The sequence below is a fragment of the Myodes glareolus genome, chromosome 2 (genome assembly GCF_982192425.1).
Source record: "Myodes glareolus chromosome 2, mMyoGla1.1, whole genome shotgun sequence".
Taxonomy (NCBI): domain Eukaryota; kingdom Metazoa; phylum Chordata; class Mammalia; order Rodentia; family Cricetidae; genus Myodes; species Myodes glareolus.
In genome coordinates this window covers 136235267-136249543 of record NC_142027.1, presented here as the reverse complement: position 1 = coordinate 136249543, position 14277 = coordinate 136235267, and positions in this window count along the sequence as shown.

The window sequence follows — 14277 nt, the reverse complement described above, 5'->3', positions numbered from 1 at the left end:
CTTAAAATCTAAACCTCAGGGGCTGGAGAGATGGCCCAGCAGTTGAGAACACCGGCTGCTCTTCCAGAGGATCTGGGTTCATTCCCAGAACCCACGTAGCAGCTCACAACTGTCTGTAATCCAGTTCCAGGGGATCTGACTTCCTCTCTGGCTTCCGCAGACATCAAGCACACACATGATACGATAGACACACACACAGACGAGACATCCAGACACATACAATAAAGGTAAAAGTTTCTAAATTTTAAACAGTTTCCCCATCCTGGGTGTTTTGATAGACTTTCATGCTGTATTTCCATACACAGTGTTCACAAAAATGTAGCCGGTCTTGGTGACTGATGGATGGATAGATTGAAAAGTACCTGTTTCAAGGAAAGCAGTGCATTGGGCGTTTTGGAGATCAGGGTGTGAGGGGCTTGATGGGCCAGTCCTGGTAGCAGAGACCTATGTTCTCAGAAAATTGGAATTCTGAAGCAGCAAGGTCATGAGTTCATGGCCAGACTGAACTTGTGTTCAGTGAGACTCTGTCTCAAATTAAAATGTCAAAAAAGGGCTGGAGTATGACTCAGGGGTAAGGTATTTTCTCAGTATGTGTTAGGGCCCGAGTTCAAGCCCAGGACTGAGAAGGAAGAAGAGGAAGAGGAGAGAGAGGAGGTGGCAGTGGCAGCTGGGCATGGTGGGATAACTCAACTTGGTGGTATATACATGTGCTCATAATATAGGCCCTTGGGAAACTGTGGCAGGATCTTGGGGCCAGCCTGGGCTCCAAACACCAGATGCCAATAAGACATAGTTACCTGTCCGCAGGAGCCCACAGTGTGGGGTGGGGCTAGCAGAGACGACAAGGCTTCAGGGCTTGACAGAGAGTAGGGTTTGTGCCCAGTGTGTAGATTAGGAGGTAAGTGAGAATTACCAGACAGGCACACACATTCGGCCTGTCACCACGTCCTATGCTCTGAGCACACAGAGCTTTACCGGGTGCAGGGAGCGCGAGCCATTTCTGTGAGAATGCCGTAGGGCGAAATGCCTGTAAACACCCCCTCTCCGGGGCTGCGCTCTGCCCAGCAGAGGTTGCCCCAGTAATGAGCTTAGCTCTCTCCTGCTATTCATTCAGCCTTCCGTGAAAGCCACAAATATTTACTAAGCACTTAGGATGTGCCAAGGAGAGGCTGGGAACACTGGGGACACAGAAGCGCCTGCCGTCAACCTGTCCCTCGCTTTTCTGGACTTCTCATACCAGCAGTCAGAGAGTCATTAAGCAAACGCAACATGAAAAGTGCAATAAAGAATAACGGAACACACGTGTGAGGCTCAGCAACACCCCCCCCCACACCCCGCCACCGTGCCTGTCATCCACCTGATGCCAGGTGCGCTAAGGGAATAAATTAGAGTCAGAACCTTGTAGGCTGAGACCTCAGGGACGGACCAGAACTGACAGAGAACACCACAGAGAGAAGTGACAGCTTCACTTCCCAGTTTACGCAGACACATCTTTTCAGATCCGGGGAGATCCGGATGGTGCCTGCCAGACCAGGGCAGCCAGTTTAGCGGTTATTTCCTGCCTGTCTCAGGGGAGGCCCAACAGCTCACGATCGCACAAAAGGCAGAGTTGCTCGCTCGCTCTGGCCTCTTCACTCTGAAGACCGAGGAGGGGGCTGGTGAGATGGCGCGGCAGGTTAAAGGGGCTTGCAGCCAAGCCTGACAACCTGAACTGGAGAGGATTGGTTCCTACACAGTTATCCTCTGACCTCCACAAGCATGCTATGAGGCTCGTCCTCCCCACCCGTATACAAAATAAAAATTCGGGTGCATGTGTAAAAGGGATAGAAACATACGCAAAGGCTAGCTTATCTCCTTGGCGTGTAGAGGAGTCTCCAGACTACAGTGTAATGGAAGCTGAGGATGAGTTCTAAAACCATGCATGGGTTCCAATCTACGCCACTGACACTGCCTCAGATCCTTGGCACCAGGATAGCCAGGGACGTAGAACTCCCATTTTGCAGATAGGCAGAGCTGGTCTGGCAAGACTCAAGGGTAGCAAACAGAACTGAAAACACTAATAGGCCTGATTCCTGGGCCTGCGGAGCTCCGACTGGGCAGAGTTTTGTCCTGAGGGTGGCCCCGGGGTGACTGGGCAGCTAGGTGCTGCAGAAGGTGTCCTGGAGGCAGAGCCCAGAGGCTGAGCTTGCGAAAGTAGCTGGAATAGGAAACATGGCCCTGCCCACAGGCTTTTGTTGTTGTCGTTGAAAAAAAAGTGACATCCAGGACAGAAACCCTGTCCCCTTCCTGCGCTGGCCTCTGTCACACAATAAATAACGCCTTAGAGGAGGGTAACCTGAGCCAGGCAGTAAGTGATACCACTGTCAGTCCAACCATCCTGTTGGAAGAAACACACTGTAATCATGCCACCGAACCCTGAGAAAGACATTTGGCAAATGAGTTCCCATTTTCACATTGGATTGTGCTGAGCATATCAATTTCCCGCGGGCCGGCCAGCGTTGGGGATGTGTAATTGATTGCCCGCGTTATAATAAACAAGCCGTGACAGGCGATCATTCATCACGGGCCGCTGAACGTTCCAGTGACGCCGGGAGAGAGGGAGTGCGGGAGCCAGGGGAGAGGAGGAGAGAGCAGTGCCCGGGAGGGCGGGGAGAAGGGATGCCAGGACCGTAATTCTTTTCATTATCTAATTTGTTCTTACTGGCCTCGGTCCTCCCGGAACCCCTCCACAACGTCGGAAGCGCCCCCTCCCCCAGGGGGCCTTGGGGGCGGGGCGGGGCGGGGCGGGGCGTGTTGTAATGTGGATGGATTTGTTCAGGAAAGGGAGGGAGGGATGTGTGCGCGCAAGAGTTAGCTCCTTCAAGATCCGGCCTCCAATGGATGTTACGGAAATTTAAATTTAAAATAAAACAAAAGAAACGTCAGGAGTATTGTTAAGAAAAAATCCAAGAAGTCATTTTATTGGAGAAAAGGAGAGAATCAGAGTTGGCATCGACTCGGGCTCTGGCAGCGGGTCCTGGTCCCTCCGGATCTCCCTCCCTCTTACACTGAATGGTGAAGGTTCAAGGCGTGGGCCAGCGGGGAGGGCGTGGACGGAGCAGGCTGGTGTCCTCAGGCTTCACCCTGGCAGATTGCAGTCCCTTCCCCACACTCCAAGCATCCTCTCAGCTCTCCTGGGTACCAAAAGCAACCCGCCCAGGGCCAGGGAGGGAGGGGCGGGGCTTTGCTGGCGGAGGCGTGGTTTATCGAGGTGGGTTAATGTTGAAAGGGGAGGGGCAAGAACGAAAGCTGAAAGAAATCTGAGGGGCTGGCTCAGTATTGTTGCTTGGTCTTGTCAGTTAGGAGGCTATGACGGTACACACCTTTCATCTCAGCACTGGAGGCAGAGGCAGGTGGCGTTCTGAGGCTGAGGCCAACCTGCTCTACACTGCAAGTTCCAGACCAGCCTTCCTACAGGAAGACCTTGTTTCAATTTTTTTTAAGGTAGATTTTAATTTGGTGGGTGTGTGCAGGTAGAGACTAGAGGACAATTTGGGCAAGTCAATTCTCTCCTACTTTGTTGGCCCTAACGGTTCAACTGAGGCAATCTGGCTTGGCTGCAAGCGACGGCGGCACAAGCCATCTCGCCAGCCCATCACCGAGTGTTTAGTGATAGGGAAGCATCTGGGCAGGTCACCAGCCCCCAACACGGCTGCCCTTCACGAAAAATCTACCTTGTCCCGGAAGGAAGAACAAACAGCTCTTCTGGGGCCCCCAGGCATTGGTGGAGATGTCTGAGCGGGCCCATCTGCTTCTCTCTTCCCAGAACAGCACTGCCTACGAAGTGGACCCTGGGGCCCTGATTTTTCAGGGGAGAAACTGAGGCACAAAGAAATAAATGAGCAACGGGAAAACAAACCACCTAAAACTTGAACTTGACGATGTAACCCTCTAATATATATATATATATATATATATATATATATATATATATATATATATATGGGCTGGAGAGGTGGTTCAGCGGTTAAGAACACTCACTGCTCTCCCAAAGGGTCCAGGTTCAATTCTCAGCACCCACATCAAGTGGCTCACCCAGAGTGGGATATATACATAAAAATAGATAATGGTGGGCTGGAGAGATGGCTTAGTGGTTAAGAGCATTGCCTGCTCTTCCAAAGGTCCTGAGTTCAATTTCCAGCAACCACATGGTGGCTCACAACCATCTGAAATGAGATCTGATGCCTTCTTCTGGCCTGCAGGCAGACACACAGACAGAATATTGTATGCATAATAAATAAATGACTATAAAAATATAATGGTAAAAGACAGCATAAAACTTACCATTTTGAAGCACGTAGTGCCATAGCCGTGCAGCTGCGGGACCACCACTCCAGGTACAGAACCCCAGACTGTCAACAAACACCCCTCATCCAGCCCTACCCCGTCCAGGCTGCCAGATGACCTTTGGTGTCTGTTTTCTTTCATCTAACGGACTATTGACCGAGTTCATTGGAGTCATAGCCTACGTTGGGAATTCATTCTTTTTATGGCCAAGTAATATTCCATTGTGTACATAGACTGCATTTTGCGAATCCCTTATTTGTTGGTCAGCATAGAGGTCGTTTTCACTTTTTGGCCAGAGTGACTGTCTCCTAGAGACACATGTGGATACTGTTTGACCATCTGCTTTCTATTCTTTTTGTTTGGTTGGTTTGTTGTTGTTGTTTTGTTTTTTGAAACAGGGTTTCTCTGTAGCTTTGGAGCTGTTTTCAGTTCTTTTGGGGGTATACTTAGGAGAAGAATTGTTGGGTTATAGAATGACTCAGCGTTTAGCTTGTTACGGAATTGCCAACAACACTTGCTAGTTTCCATTTGTTTCCTGATTGCCTAATGGACGTGCCCAGGTCCAGTGTGTGGCTCTCTCCCTGCCTCTCTTCCCATCACAATGTCTAACCTGGCCTCTTTCCTCACGCAGCGTCTTCCTCTCCTCTCCCGTGCGCTCTGACTCACCCTTGCCTGAGGCTGGACCATGTTTGCTCTGCTGTGCCTCTTGCTCCCACAGTCTCCTTTGCATAGCTCCCAGTTGGCTCTTGTTTTTACATTTGTGTTTGACTGGCATGATGGGTGTGCATCCCCTTGCCGGCCTTTGGGGCTCAGATCTCCGTTTTCTGATGTTAGCTGATTAATATCCACCCTCTAGACCTACCTGCAGCTGCACCCAGCCAAGGACCTAATTGTCACTCTCTGTGTCCTTAATCCAGTCCCTGGTAGGCTAGGTGTGTGGTGAGCAGACACAGGGACAATGAGTGGAGCATCAGTTCAGATCCTCGAGAATTCTCCTTTTCTCTTTTCCTTCTGTCTGTTAGGATTCACAAACTTCCATGCCTTTGGAAATGAAACAGTCCCTTTAATGGAAGGAGCTTGGAGACCAACAGGTTCACCGCTAACACCTCTTTTCAGAGCCCCCATGGATTTGACCAGGGGTCCTGTGTTCATTCCGCCCCCACGTGCTCCTGATGCATCCTAGGCAGATGACGATATGTTTGGTCAGTGTAGATGTGACCCGAGTGTGGCAGGGTGACCCTGTTTTTTGCCAAACCATTCATTTTTATGTAGGTACAGTAACCACAGCAAGCTTCATGGCTTCCTACAGTTTTGGGTCAGCCTGAAGGTCAGGTCTGGAAACTGGTATGGGGAAGAAATGTTATCAGCTAGAACATGATATCACAACTCTGCATCCACGCAGGGACCCAAGGGGCTGCAAGAAGAGAGCTTGACATTCATGCTGCCCCTTCTTCCTTCCTGGGAACCACAAGTGATTCTGGCCCTCTCTATCCTGAGAAGTCGTCGCTGGTCAGATTCCACCACATCCCTCTCCAAGCAGGGAAAGCAGGCTCCAATGGGAAGTATCCCCAGCTTGCTGCTCTCCAGCAGGGCAGCTGCAGGCGGGTTCCTCGGAGAGCCCTTCTTCCTCTTTTCAGCCTTTGCAGCCTCCATTAGTTTGATTAAGACAACTGATTTATTCATTTTTAGTGGCAGAGAAAGACGTGGGGGTGGACCCAACATGCCATTTGTATGATGCAAACATCTCTAGAAAACGCTAAAAAACATTGTGTCATGCATATTTTCTAACTACCACAGTCAATCAACTGTCTGTCCAAAGTGCAACAGTTCACCCACCCAGTGCAGGGAGAGGGAGGGGAGACCTCAGGTGTGGAGGACCCAGGAGGGAACTCTGATTCCCAAGGCTCCCTGGCGAGGCTAAAGGCATGCTGACTGGGGTCACCAGTCCTTTATTAGTGTATTGCTTTAAGGGAAACTTCTGGAAGTCAGAGAACCAACATTTTGGCAGGGAAAAAATATTAGCTCAGAGGAACATAAGCATATTAAAAACACTGTGTGTGTGTGTGTGTGTGTGTGTGTACTAACTGGCCAGCAGCCCCCCAGGGTCCACCTAGCTTGGCCTCCCCAGCACTGGGATTATAAACATACAACACCATGGGCTCCTTTTGATTGTTGCTGGAGATTCGAACCCATGCCCTCATGCTTACACAGCAAGCATTTTATCACACTTGATCTATTGAGCTGTTCCCCTCTACTGGCATTGCCTCTTAAACTGTCTAGTTTCCCTGAGGGGAAAAGCAGGGAGTGTGGCTCAAGGGCAGAGATCACAGACCGCTTGCCTCTAGGTCACAGGGCTCCGGACTGGATCTGAAACCTGAAAAGGACCAAAGCAAAGCAAAACAACAAGAAGAAAAAAACAGAGACATCACTCTCCCGCTGAGTCTCCCTAAAGGCTGGGGATCTAAAGGGCTCCACCCACCCTATCCTTATAGTCCCACCGTCTCAGAGCCTTTAATCCCAGGATTCTTCTGCTAGGAATTTACCCCAAGATCATGACAGACGCCTACAAAGAATTAGTTACAGGACGTTTCTCACTTTGTGTAGATCATGGCTAGAGATTGGAAACAATCTCAGTATCCAATCAAGCAGATAAGTGAACTGCGTGTTCCTTGACAGCCCTGCTTACAGTCAGGAGGAAAAAGGTGAGACTAACCTTAGACAGACCCTGAGCTTGTCTGGGGTAGGGTGGGGTGCGTGCGGGGTGAGGATTTGAGTTTAGGATGATCTATTCAAAACCGGCTTAAACTAGAAGCATGATATCACTAAGATCCGGAAGGCATCTATAACCAGAAGTGGCATTCTGGGAGAGCAGCTGCCTCGGAAGGAAGGGCTGGCTCGGCGGTGCTGGGTAATAAGCCGGTTCCATAGGCTGAATGGAACAGGCACTTGGAGGCTGTGGTGGACTCTTGTTTGCTTGAGACAGGGCCTCTGGTACCAGGCTGTTCTCAAACTCACCATGTAGTCAAGGATGACTTTGAACTCCTGATCCTCTTGTTTCTACTTCCTGAGTGCCAGAGTTGGCATGTACACCCAGTTTTATGCAGTCCTGGGGATGAAGGACTGGGGATTCTCGCATACTAGGCAGGTACCTCGCCAACTGAGCTACTTACACCCTCAGCCCCATTGCAGGCTCTTGAACAAGACAAAAACATAGCCATTTCCCAGGCCATAAGAAGAGCCAGTCCACAGACTGTATGAGTCTGTGGGCCAGGGATTTTTTTTTGGGGGGGTGTGGGGGAGAAGGTGTAGGGAGAAGAATCTGATTTTGTGGAATTTGAGAGAAAACCAGAGTTTCTGGAGAGTTAGAGAACCCAGGTTTTCAAGAAGTCTTGAACTTGTTCTCAGTGATCTGATAGAAAAATTACAGTGACGATTCTGTCCGCTTGCGTTTCACAGGACAACGCTGGCCGAGGTGCCAGGGCCCCCCGAGGGTTCTTATCCCTTACCTTAGGCCTGGTCAACCTGCTTGGCACCCCATCCTAAGATTTTAACTACACCGACAATCTTCTAGGAAAACCCAGGACCCCAGTCCACTTCTGAAAGTCACACCTAAAATCTCATTCACCTAATACTGGTGGAGACAGCCAGACAGCTGTACTCTGTGTTTGGCAGAAATGGACAAGATGCCAGTACACAGTGGGCACTTGATTGCTAGGCATGGGCCAAGTGTGGTGGTGCACACCTTTAGTCCCAGAATGCAAGAGACAGAGACAGAACTCTGTTTGTTCTAGGCCAGCCAGATCTACGTAGTAAAACCTTGCCTGATAGATAGATAAATAGATAGATAGATAGATAATAGATACATAGATAGATGTATAGATACATAGGTAGATACATACACATACACAGATACATAGATAGATACATACATACATAGATAGATACATAGATAAATAAATGAGAGAATCTGAGGAAAGGGAAGGAGGGAGGGAGAGAGAGGGTGGGAAAAGAAAGAAAGAAAGAAAGAAAGAATATAGCCTCAAGTGGCCCACGATCAAGTGTAAAATACAACCACAACCTTTGTTTTCTGGGGCTCAGAAAGCCTTGTTCTTCAGGCCCAGGCAAGACGTTCAGCAGAGCCACACAGAGGAAGCCAAGTCCTAGCTTCTCTTCTAGGGAGTGTTCCATCCTCCTGGACTGAACCTCCAGGATGGAAACCTTAATATGGCCAGAAGACCCCCCCTCCCCGGCGCCCAGAAGAAGGAAAAGGGGCCTTGGGCAAGTGCCCGAGAGGGTGGATGCTCTGCTTTCCTTTGTACCCAGGCTGGTCTGGGAGGGAGGGCAGGCGTGAGCTACAGAGTCCTAAAGGCCTGTCAGCCCTGGCCTCTTTACTCCTCTTTGGGGCTACTCTGCCATTTCCAATGGTCACTGCCAAATGACCTTAGAGCCAGGGCCTGCCTTCTTCAGTTAAGGAACGTGACACTGCTCGGGGGTGGGGGTGCACGGGGAAGAAGGGAGTTAAGGAAGAGATTGAGGCGCTCTGTCCCTTTAATGACAGGGTGGAAGGAGGGGGAAGTTCAGACAGAGAGCCCTGAGAGGCAGCCAGCCACTCTTGGCCTTCCTCAAGTTTCTCTTGGCCCAGGCCTGCTTCGAGAAACCCAGGACGGCTCACTTGCTCAACAATTCACTTGGCAACTTGGCTTCAGCTGATCATTTTTAAAAGGAGAGAGAAAAGGAGGAAGGGGGAGGCGGGGGCTGTGGCAGTTCAGTTGGTGGAATGCTTGCCTGGCATATCCAGAGCTCTGGGCTCCGTCCCCAGCATGGCATACACTGAGAGGTGGCACATGCCTGGGAGATAGGGGCAAGGGGATCAGAAGTTCAAGGTCATCCTTTGGCTACATAGTTCAAGACCCATGGGATCTTGTCAAAAAATAAAAATAAAAAATAAAAAGCCTCAGTGCCCCCAAATGACAGTCCCTGGGAGTGAGGGTGGAGGGATAAGGAATAAGAGAAACACTTATAAAGCTCCCATAGATGTGAGCAGCCACTGTCTAGGCAGGTCTAATTGAGTCACTGAAAGAGCATAAGACAAGCATCAGCCAGCGGGCTGGGATCCTGCGTGGCTTTACACTCAGCTGCACTTCAGGCTGTAGTGGCCATACATTCCATCCCTACCTAATCCCTTTCTCAGCCCTGCAGTAGCATCCTCGGCCTCACAACACAGGCTGCAGAGTTCAGCCCTTGCCTGTAACCGGACACCCAAGCCCACAGAGTTAAGCCATAGAATCAGAGTTGAATAGCTCTCTCCTGCGGCTCTGGGCTTTCTCTTGACCACTGTGTCCTTTGGCCTTGCCGGTTTGTTTCTCTGAATTCCCTGCAGGACCCTGACCTGCACCACTCTCTCTCCATAGACAGGAACACACTGAGCCGGTCCGGTCAGTCAGCTAACTCCGGGGAGCTTGCTGTTCAGCTGAACTCAGCAGCTCTGGGAACACGTGGTCAGGGCACGCTGGCAGCAAATGCAACTCGATTAAGATCAGCCAAGGTACCTGGCTCCTTGAGTATTGCCCAGGGGGGATTCAGGGACACCTGTCTTAGCTTGGGGAGACACCCTTTGCTAGCTTCATTTTCTTCTGCTGGGAACGTAGGTGACAAACCGCTGTGGGTATGTCCCTGTGACTTGGGCTCCCATGTCAATCACAAAGGCTTTCCTGCCCCAAATTGTGTTTGTATTAGAATAGAAAGCAGTGTCTAGAGGCCCTCACAGCCCTGGATCACAGCAGGGGACAGGAGGCAGCTAGATCTGCTTCTCAGAGAATATGGCAGCTGGCTTTCTTAGTGTAGCCCCGACTATCCTGGAACTCGCTCTACAGACCAGGCTGGCCTCGAACTCAGAAATTCACCTGCCTCTGCCTCCCAAGTGCTGGGCTTAAAGATGTGTGTCACTACTGCCCTGCTAGAAATGGTTAATATCTTAACATCTGCCTTACAGAATCACTTCCTAAATATTCCCATTTATGTCTGGAAGTGCTTTATTCTATAAGAAGTTCCAGAAGACCCAACAAGTTGCCCAAGGTAGTCATGTTCTATGCTGGAGAAACTGAGGCAGGGTGTAAGGTGGATCTTACAAATTATTTTGTGTGTGTGTGTGTGTGTGTGTGTGTGAGAGAGAGAGAGAGAGAGAGAGAGAGAGAGAGGAGGGCAGGTCCATATATGCCATGGCACACCTGTGGAGGTCAAAGGACAACTTTCTGAAGTTGGTTCCCTCCTTCCACCTTGTTTGGGTTGGGTCACTCTGATCATCTTCTGCCATCCAGGCTAGCTGACCTGAGAGCTTCAGGGTAACCCTCCTGGCTCTCCTCACCTCACCATAGGAGTGTGACACTAGTGATGCATGCCACTTTGGGGGACTGAACTCAGGTAGTCAGGTTTGCACCACAAAAATGTCTACACGCTGGACTATCTCCCCTGACCCCTTTTATTAATGGGCTCAGAACTCCTCACTATATAGCCCAGGCTGGCCTTAAATCAATCTTCCTGCCTCATCCTCTTGACTATTGGGGTTGCCCATCAAGAGCAAATCCTAAAAGTATAAGAAAGCAGATGTGGGGGGGAGCTTGCCTGTCATCCTAGTACTTAATGGGTAGAGGAAGGAGGATCGGGTATTCAAGGTCATCCTGGTCACACAAGGAGTTTGAGGCCAGACTGGCGGATTACATGGGACCCTGTCCCGAAATAATCCATTCATACATACAGTAAGATGACAGACAGAAAGGCCTCTGAGAGCAAAGGGCTGTGTCTTCCCCGGAACAGGGCAATACTCGATGACATAGGTCCCCAAGGATGGTCGGATTCATGTGTCCATCTCTACCCTGGCGGCTCTCAAGCTATGTCATCTTGGGTGAGTGAGGTTACTGCCTTGTGCCTCTGCCTCCTCAGGGGCAGCTGGGCTCCACAGGACCTTCCTCTTGACCCCGGAACACCCGGAGAGAAGGGTGGAAGCTACATGCACACTTGGAGGTCCCTTGGTCTCCTGCCACACACGCCCAGGTGGGTTGGTGGTGAGTGGAGGATGCCTCGGTACCTTCGCTTGCCAGGAGCACCACATGGCTTGCTCTCTCACCCACACATTTTCTGGAAAGATGCCTGGGTCTTTGAGGCTGGCAGGACCCAGAACAGCCTTTGACAGTACCCAGCCAACTGAATGTAATTAAACCGCACTCCCAGAAGCCAGCCCCATCTTCTTAAGACAGAAACACAAGCTTTAAAAGTCCCCTGGCACCCTAGAACAGCCTAGCTCCCATGCTTCCTGCCACAGTCTCAGACTGTTCACAGAGAGACTCCTTAAGGCCCTTCTCTGTCACCTTGCCTGGTCTCACTCCCTAAAGCTGAAGTTATGGGACTGTTAATTTTTCTGTGGTGATTTGTATGAAAATAGTCTCAGAGGCTCCTGCCAATCCAGATGTAGAACTCTGGGTTCCTCCTCCAGCACCACGTGTGCCTGCACACCGCCATGTCTCCTACCATGACAATAGTGAAGTAAACTTCTGAATCTGTCAGCCAGCCCCCAATTAAAGGTTTTCCTTCATAAGAGCTGCTGTGGTCATGGTGTCTCTTGGCAGCAATAGGAACTCTAAGACACTTTCCAACTTGGTTTCTAGGAAGGCCCCAGAGATGCCATCTTGGACAGTCACTGGGGTGGAGCCACAGTGTGGAGCCAGGCCCACCATAAGCAGCAGAGGGTCACCTCTGCATCCAGGCTTGCTTTCTGACATTCCTTCTGCAGCACTGATTCCTGATGGTGTAGTAGGTGCCGGAGATTAGAAGGGTGACGCAGACTGTGCTTTATGCAGCCATGTGTGGGCCAGGGAAGAGTCAGACTATACATACAAGGGTGAATTGAGACACAAAACAGTTACAGACTGTAGTGCTGAGAAGAAACACTGGAGAAATAACAGTGAGGGGTACACTTAGGAAAGGCCAAAGACACCCTGAGAAAGGGACACTCAAGCTGAGAGCTGAAGGGTGTGGCAGTCCTCGAAGATCTAAGGCTAGAATATTCCCAGGCAGCAGGGGCAGTGTGGGGAGGGGAAATCATGGCAAGAGCTGGACCTCACAGGAGGTTAGGGTTACTGGGGTAATGAACAAGAATGATAGGGGCAAGAGACAGGGCAGAAGTGCCTGCTGGGTCATGGAGACCCTTGGAACAGACTTAGATATCACTCAGCGTAGCTTGGAGCACACTGAAAGTGACGAGATGTCTTCCAAAGGAGAACTTGTAGAGCGGAGAATAAGAGAATTCGGAACATTCTTTCTCTGGAAACTTTGGCATCCAAGTCTCTGCCATCCATGGGTCCAGCTGGATTCCCCAGAACTTCACAGATCTGTTTCTCAGCTGGCCCTTTAGCAATGATGTCGGCAAAGAAATTCCAAAGAAATGGTTGGTAAAGTAATATGACTGATGGTAAAAAATTTGTGTAACATTCCTGAGGCCCTGAGTCCAAACCCATCAACAAACAAACACACACACACACACACATACACACACACACACACACACACACACACACACACACACATCAGGCATGTGGCACACGCCTTCAATCCCAGCACTTAGGAGGCAGAGACAGGCAGACTGCTGTGCCTTTGAGGCCAGCCTGATCTACAGAGCAAATTTCAGGACAGCCAGGGCTACATAGAGAAACCCTGTGTCAGGAAGGAAGGAAGGAAGGAAGGAAGAAAGGAAGGAAGGAAGGAAGGAAGGAAGGAAGGAAGGAAGGAAGGAAGGAAGGAAGGGAAAAAAGAAACAGAATAAGAGAATACCATCACGGCTTATAAGAGTGTGGCAACATTGTATCGCTGTGTTTCCTATCAATGGCACAGGATGTAATCAGGTGTTTGGAAGGGCACTCCAAACACTCTTATATGGTAAGGGGTCCTGGTAGGTCTGACCGTCATCAATCCTGTGCCTGGGACAAGCTGTGTCCCCTCTGGATCAACACTTTTTTCAGTGAATGAAGATAACGCCACACTCATTCCCCAGGGGTTGAGAACTCCTGAAGAATAGCCCTCACAAGGGACACAGAAAGGGCTTCAGGGATCAGCCAACCCTCAACTTGTGTGAAAAGTATGTATGCTTTGCCTACATGACATGTATTTTCAAAGGTTGAGATCTCCTTCGTTTCCCCAAGGTATCTGAGATCGGCCATGGCTTAAAAGGGAGGGGGAGCCTGGCAGTTGAAGCTGTGCTTCATCCTCAGAGCTGTTCTCTTGCCCCAGAGACTTAACTCTGTCTTCTTGTTGAAACCTGGTCACCTCCTCCGAGCCTGTCACCCGCTTGGCAGCAGGAGGCTATCTGTGCCAGTGTCTTCTCTTGCCTTCCAACCTCCCTCAGGCTGACGTCAGGACCTGAGGCCTTGCCCAGCAGTGATCCACTGACCCACAGCCATGCCGTCCCTAAGATGTGCTTATGCTACCAGTGGCCGAGGAATGAGCGGTGCTGACGCTGTGTACGCTTCCTGTGAGCCAGTCAAGACCTTATTCCTCCCTGGTAATAAGTTGCCTTGACCTGGCCCCCCAGCTACTGGAGGTCGTACCCGAGGTGTGAAAGTTACTACTGGGGATTGTGGGCACCATGCTCTCTGCCCAGGAAGGTTTGATTTACAGGGAGGGGTGCCAGCCTCCAGGCATCCACTGAAGAATGACCCTGGGGATTTATGTCTGCCCTCCTCTGGCACCGGCAGGGCACCCAGAATTGGGCAGCACACTTAACAGAAGCAGTAAATAAACACTGGCTGTTCCCAGTGCCTCTGTCTGACACACCACAGGGATCTAACAGTGCACCTTCGCCTCACCTTGCTAGTGCCCCCACCTCTTCTGGGTAAGTCGTAAAGTTAATGATGCCTCAGGTGAAGGGAGCATCTTCTCTAGGAATTGTAGCGGCCATAATCA